We start from the raw sequence: 7,436 nt of genomic DNA, 5'->3' as shown, positions 1-7,436 counted from the left end.
TAGCCCTGTGATAGACTGGTGACCTGTCCAGGGTGTCTCCTGCCTTCACCCTGAGTCAGCTGGGATAGACTCCAGCCCCCCCGCGGCCCTAGTGAGGATTAAGCGGTGTATAGATAATGGATGGATGGCATTTTAAATCTACTATATGAAAAAGTACAGGCCCTATAGTAGGAACTCAATGCAACGAAAGTCATGCATTTCACATTTTTCTTTAGAAACTCTTGTGTGCTTTGGGTGGCTATCATTAATGATGCAGTCTGTGTGTCATCCCACCAACACCTTTTCACTCATGCAGCACCAGATTATGAAACTCCCTCCTCTGTGCCTCACCATCAGGACTATGCATTCACTGTGGTTGCCCTGGGCGGGATCATGTCAAACATGCTGGATCCAGGTCTCATCTAACCAAAAAGTGTGCGCCACATATTCATCAGGCCTCTTTATATGTTCTATATGTGTTTTATCTTGTTCTGCGAAGATTAAAGAAGGCTTTTATTCTTCTCATAGAGTCAAAAAACCCTCATTTCCAATGATAAACCCTGTGCTAAGTCTGAACCACTTGCACTAGATTGTACAAAGTAGTGCATCTACTGATTAGTGGTGCTGTGGCTCACTTCATATCTCCTGATTGCTGCTGCTTTTCCATGTGGATGCAAACATGCAGGTAGACACAGATCACAGGCACAAAACTTAGAAAGTCCCAGTGTTCACAAGTAATTTTAAAACCATGTTCATGCACTTAGGCTCATTGGAAGTCACAGCTGTACGCAATTTAATTTCAGTGATCACAGGTGTATTCCCTTTTGTTGCATTGAGTTTCTACTTTGGGGCCTGTAGTGTAGTCCTTCTAAAGTATTTGTTGATTGGTTATAAGAGGAAATAATCTGCGTGTCAACATAGAAATAATACAGTTGTTTAAAAGAAATGTGACATTTAAGTGACATTTCACACTTCAGTTATGTACTATAATAGTACAACAGTGTCATTTTTCTACATTGATTACTTTCAATTCTTTGTTGATAATACTTACATCTTCCTACATAATCAACCATTTCAAGGCAGGAATTTACCATGTACCGGTACTTGTGTAACAGTAGTTCTTTTACCTATGCAAATGATGCCAATTCATCCTCCAAAAAACATGAACTAACAACATTTATTTGTTCCTTTGAAACAGGACGAACATTAAAGAACCTTTTAATCAGACGCAACCAACAGGTCTTTAAATCTGTCACCAAACCCCGACAGTCATCATCACCACCGAGTCCCAGGACGACTTAATCAAAACCGTTAACCGTACCGCGGCCCATATGGGACTAACTATAAAATCTTTGCTGCATCTACTTTTTTTTGTTTTTCAGTTGGTAATTGGTTGGGGTGCCTAACTGCACTTTTCCGCTAACCACCGAACGTTCACTTAGTTCTTTTTATGGGCTTCAGGCACACACTAATGTGATGGGCGTTAAAAAGCCACAGGTTCTCAACTGTAGGAGAATTTACAGTCACACCACATTCAATTTCACGGGTCAAGGGCGTCCACAGTGGGGCCATCAAGTCTACTCTTTCTAAATTTTAATCACTTGTCATCAATTCCCACAGCACGAATAGAAGTTATGTTTTAAGACATGCTACTTGGAAAAACATGTTGTAGGTAATTACAGAAAAGCAGGACTTTGAGTGTATTTACAATTAAAACTGTGAAGTTGACAGGGGGAAATAGTCCAGGACGGCCAGCTCGAAGAATAACTTTCGAAGGAATATCTGGAAGTCATGTGATGTTTTCAGGCTTTGATGGAAGCAAACCTCGAAAAATAAAAAAATGTTTATTTTCGAAATAAATCTGCCACAAACATACCCAAACATTCCTGAAACGTGAATTTTCTTGTGTACCAATAAATGTCAAGCCAGTGTTCAGACAGTCTCCTGGATTTATCCACCGAGGCCTAATTCTGGAAAGTCCTGCTTGCTGCATGAACGTCTCTCGACTGAGCTTCTTGTAAAATTAATTGTGCGCAGTAATCTGTAAAAATGTACCATAAATGTTATTTCTGAGATGTCAAAACCCATCCAGCCCTCTTTGACACATACCTGATACTACTCTACATCCGTCTGTGTTAAGAGCACAGGCATTTCATAGGGAGACAGGAGGTTTCCATAATCTGCCCTCCTTCAGCCTCCTTAGAGGAACATCTATTCTTCATCACTGTCAACTCTCTGTCCCCAGAGAAACAATGCTTAGCTGCCTTGGAACCGAAGGCCACATTTTTTGCTCGTCACCTAACCCCTCCTCGCAAACAAACACTGACAGTGAGGAATTTTGTAAACATATCTGGAGTGAACACCAAATTTGTCCTCTCTCCAAACTTCCAGTAGCTTTACAAAGTCATTAATCATATGATAGCTTCCCAGAGGTGACTGTCAGTTTTGGGGTAGGAATAGTGATTCCTCATCCCTAAGTGAAAAAGCAAGCGGACTGCAGACGGAAAGGATAAATCACTCGAGAAGTGACGACAGGTAGCATTCAGCAGCTGGCCATCTGGCCCTTATCATGCCCCAGACTGGCTGATTTTATTACTTTTCATTGCTTTCCGTAGGCCCAAGAGGGATTTCCACAAACAACCTGTCAATCTGGCCTGAGATGATCATCCTCTGCTGGTTGTTTAAGTGATTACAACGTGGATTTTAAACATCATGCCCTCATAAGATAAAGTGTCTTCCCAGGAGAACGTTGTTTAAGTCAGCAGTCAGATGGACATTGGACACAGTGTACTATTACCCTGATCGATGCCGTTTTCATTCAGTAAGACATGCATTAGTTTTAGCACAACTTCAGTTACTCGTTGTGTTGCTCAAGCTCGCGTTATCGGTCAAACATGAGCAACTAAACTGTGTTTTTAACTTAGATTGCATATGAAGATAGGTAAATCCTCTGACGTCTCACGGAGATTACCTGAACAGTGGTTTTAAAGCTCAGTGTGGTCTCCATTGCCATCTTGACAGTACCTACTGAGTAAATAACCTCCCCTGGAAACGCATCGGAGACAACACAGAGAATGCCACATCACTTTAAATGATCACACAAAAATGAGCTGCATTCAAGCTCTTACCGAATGAGTTCAGACGATGCGTATTAGGCCTTTCAGCCAGGTCAGTCCTTCTATATTTTTCAGAACACCGGAGTTTTTAAATCACTAAGTTGTGGTCCACACAACTAGAAGTCTTTGTGTTCAGATGTCAATGAAAGAAAGCACTCTAGCTCTAAGCATTGTTTAGGGCTATTTTGTGATTTTGTGGACTGTCACCACTGTTGAACCTTGTTGTTGTCAGGAAAGACCTTTTTTTTTTTTTTTTTACTACAGAACTATCTGTCCAGTTTGTTTAGCTTGCACATCTGTTGAAGGCTCCAGATGTTTTGGATGCACCTGGCAGGCCCCTTTTCTCTCCCCACCTCCATCACTCTCCTTTGTCCAGATGACGGAGAAACCCTTAAGGGGCTGCTGTAGGAGGTGTAAGAGGAATAAAAATGTAGCTTTTAAATTCATGATGCTGACAATTGTCAAACCATAACAGATTGGACTAAGCCTCCTGTGTTAAGCCACATCACGATAGACTCAACAATTTAGCTGATAAGGCCAATCATAAGAACACTACATCAGTGTTGACGTTGTTTTCTAATTTCTTTACATCCCAGATAAGAACGATTGTCTGTTCTGATCCTTATAGCTTTACCACAGCCTCCAGATTTAGGTTTGTCTCCATTGATACATTCCAGATTCCCTGAAAGGTCCTTAGAGGTAACTCCTCTTTAATGGCAGCTGTCATCTATCAGGTGTCTTGACCTGCATTTATGAGAGCAGTTGCACATGAAGTGTCATGTTAGGGACATGGAAAGAAAGGAAGGACCTGCGATAATGTTCCTTCTTGCATTGTGGATGTAGCAGCCTGTTGCTGAAAGAGCTGCTTGAGGTCGTCACAGTCTCATGCAGGAGGTGTGAGGTGTCGTCCATGATGGATGTCAGCTTGGCGAACATCCTTCTCAATGGAGTCCAGAGGGCTGTCCTTCTGTTTTTATTTATTTACTAAGTTGCCACCTTCAACACCATCTATGATTGCTTGGACAGTTTGTAAACTATAAGGATACATCCTCTGGACTTTGGGATATATCCAAATACATTTATTCCTTGATTTATCTTCTAGCACCAGCATGAGAATTGCATGGATTGCAGTTGAATTTGGTTGCGGATATTCATGCTCGCCAGAGGATGAATTGTACTTTAATGACGGTCCAGTCATCTTCAGCTGTACTTTGTGTATATCGAGCACAGTATACATTAAAAGGCCACACTGAATGATTTTGTTAAAACATAAAGTTTTGCACACAAACTAAAAAAAAATAAAATATTCGAGGACCATAGCCGGCTTTATCTTTGGATGCTTAAAGTATGCTTTTGTGGTCATATATCTACATTTTTACTCAAATATGATTCTGAATGCATGAAACATTGGCTTTTATTAGAGTATTCTTAAGTATGAGGTATTCCTGAGTTCTTCCTCCACCACTGCTAAACATGAATTCAGTTCAGTTTCAGTTCAATACACCTTCATTCATACAGTGGGAAATTCACAACATAAATCACGTCAGGGCACTTCACATAGTATGTTCAGGGTCACCCAGGCCAACGATCACTTTTGATAAGGTTTAATCGAAAAGGAAAGTTTTAAGGTTAATCTTAAAAGCAGAGAGGGTCTGACAGCCGAAGCCTCTTCTTCCCGTTTTGCTTTTGGAAACTTGTGAACCTGTGCTCTGAACGTGAAGTGATCTGTTGAGACAGCATGGTACAGTAAGATCTCTAAGATAAGATGGAGCTTGGCCATTGAAGCTTTCTATGTGAGGAAAATGATCTTAAATTCTATTCTGGATTTTACAGGGAGCCAATAAAGACAAGCTAATATGTGGGAAATTCCTCTTGGGGAGCATGGTGGAGCAGTGGTTGGCACCCAGCTCAAAGGTCCTGGGTTTGAACTCGGCCTGGAGTCTTTCTGGGTGGAGTTTGCATGTGTCTGAGTGGGTTCTCACAGTTTACTTTGGTTAGCTGGTAGTGTGATGGATGGGGGACCTGTCCAGGGGGAACCCTGCCTTCACCCTGAGACTCCGGCTCCCCTGCGACTCTAAAGAGGACGAAGTGGTGTATCGATAAAGGATGGATGATCCCTCCTATCAGAATTCTGGCTGCAGCGTTTTAATCAAGTTTTCAATTAGATAAGGTGTTGCAGTAGTCCAGCCTCGCATGGTGGCGTTATGGTGGTGACCGTTTAACTTCAAACCCTGCTGTGCTCATGTACAGCCTCACAGAGCTGACAGGGCGGATGTTGACTCAATGTGGTCGTAATATGTTTGGAGTTGTAATGGTAACACGCTACACTAAGATGGTGACAATAGTGAACGTGATACTGCAACTCGATTATAGGTGACCAACAGCTACGTGTCAATAACTCAGCAGCAGTGTGTCTTTATAGAAACAATGTCCTGGCTACTCTGGATAACTATTGATCAAGACTTTTGGTCCCAGTGTAAGATGTTCCCAGTGAGGTTTGCATTTTAGTTGTTTTTCTGACAAAATAATCTTGTTATGCGTTGAGCACCACAAATCTCATATATTGCCAATATAAAGCCAAAACGACAACCAGACTCCACTTAGAGTAACAGGGGAAATAAAGCCTCTGAGGGCTCAATCACTTCAAGTGTCCAAAAATCTGAATTTATTTTCTTCTTCTTATCAAACATTGATAACATTGTGAAGCAGTTATGTAATGCATCATTACTGACTATTTGTTAATGAGTACCTAATGAGGAATACATGTTCTATTCCATTTCTATTAACTTTACACAACAGGAATCCTGTCCAATAACGGGGTCTCCAGCTGCCTTGGACCACTCCGTTACCCCCTAACATCCTTCTTCCCGTTCTCTCACTCTCACTTCCTCACCTGTCAGAGGTGGAATGTCGCTGGCAGATACAGTCCTCCAGGGTCTGATCTCTTGACAGATGTAACGACGCTCAGTCAAAATGTTTCCCAGCTCCTCTTCGGATACAACAGACAGCAGCAGCAGTTACTGCAGGACAGAACTGAATGAAAAGATGCAGCGAGGCAGGCGAAACATTAGTGAGTGAGAACAGCTCATTCGGGTGCAGGCTTTCTGATGTTCGACTTTCTGTTTTATCTAAAGAGGCAGAAATGCCTCAAACCAAATCTTAAATGCCAATAAGACACAACTGTAAATCTGAAATGTTGGTTCTAGAAAACTATGTAAGCAAGTTAACTGACATTTATTTATGCAATTTAAGTGCAATGATGTTTTCTAAATTGTTAAATTGCTCTTTTGAAAGCATTTATCATTAGTAATACTGTGAAAGTCAAGAGCTCAAAGCTGTTGTAGACTATTAGACTTGTAAGAAGTTCATGTTCATGTCAAGCTGCAGATGGAAGCAACACAGCTGTAGAAGCACGTGTTGATGTTAAATGGTACAGATATGAACTGTGTCCTTTACTGTTCTGTTCTTCGGTAATGAATCAGGCTCGTATTGAGTTTAACCATCATGTTCCCCTCAAGCGTTCCTTAATTTGCAGATCTTTCTTTCTTCTCAGTCACAGAGAAGTTTGAATCTATAATCCTTCTCATAGGGAGAAGAAGTTCTGTGGATCCACTCTGCCCAGGGTCTGCTCCGCACTGTGGCCGATCTTCGTGGCAGTTTTCCAGTTCTCAGCAGGAAAGGAAGTGGCTCTCACGGGCAGTGCTCAATTCGCCCTCTACTGGGCGGAAGTCAGGCCTCAATGAGGCCGTCAGAGGAATAGGTCATGCTGTCAGAGCGCACCAGAGTTCACATCCTCTCATTAGACTGCAATACTTTCAACATCCCTTCACAGGAAAAAAAAAGCAAAGTCAGGGAAATTGGGCTGACTTACGCTTGTGATAAAACAGACTTATGGTGATGTGATTGTGCAGGTGTAGTCAGGTAGAGCGAGCGAGTGTGTTGGCCTTCGTTTTCTGCACACACACCCACACGCACACACACACTCACACGTTGCCTGTGTAACTTATCGGTTTACACCATGTGTTGAAGACATAAAGATTCTCAGCTGCTGAAGAGTGAAAAGGGGCTGCGATGTTAAAGTTCAGGTCGTTGTGTTGTGATACTGAAACGTCAGGTTTGGATATGGTCTGTGAGTCAGCAGAAGCTTTCTCCGGAAACACACGCACGTCTAGTTTTAGGCTTTCTCGTTCCCAGCGTCATGTGATTTACATGATTTTGAATTCCAGCTAAATGCATCTATAATGCTCCAGCGTGAACCTAAAGTATGGATTTACTAAAAAAAAAGATCTTCTTGTGAGGTGCAATTCATTCAACAAGCTACTCAAAGAAACAGAACCCAAG

Source organism: Stegastes partitus, unplaced genomic scaffold, assembly GCF_000690725.1.
Source record: "Stegastes partitus isolate 25-593 unplaced genomic scaffold, Stegastes_partitus-1.0.2 Scaffold1018, whole genome shotgun sequence".
Taxonomy (NCBI): domain Eukaryota; kingdom Metazoa; phylum Chordata; class Actinopteri; family Pomacentridae; genus Stegastes; species Stegastes partitus.
This window is presented reverse-complemented; position numbering follows the sequence as displayed.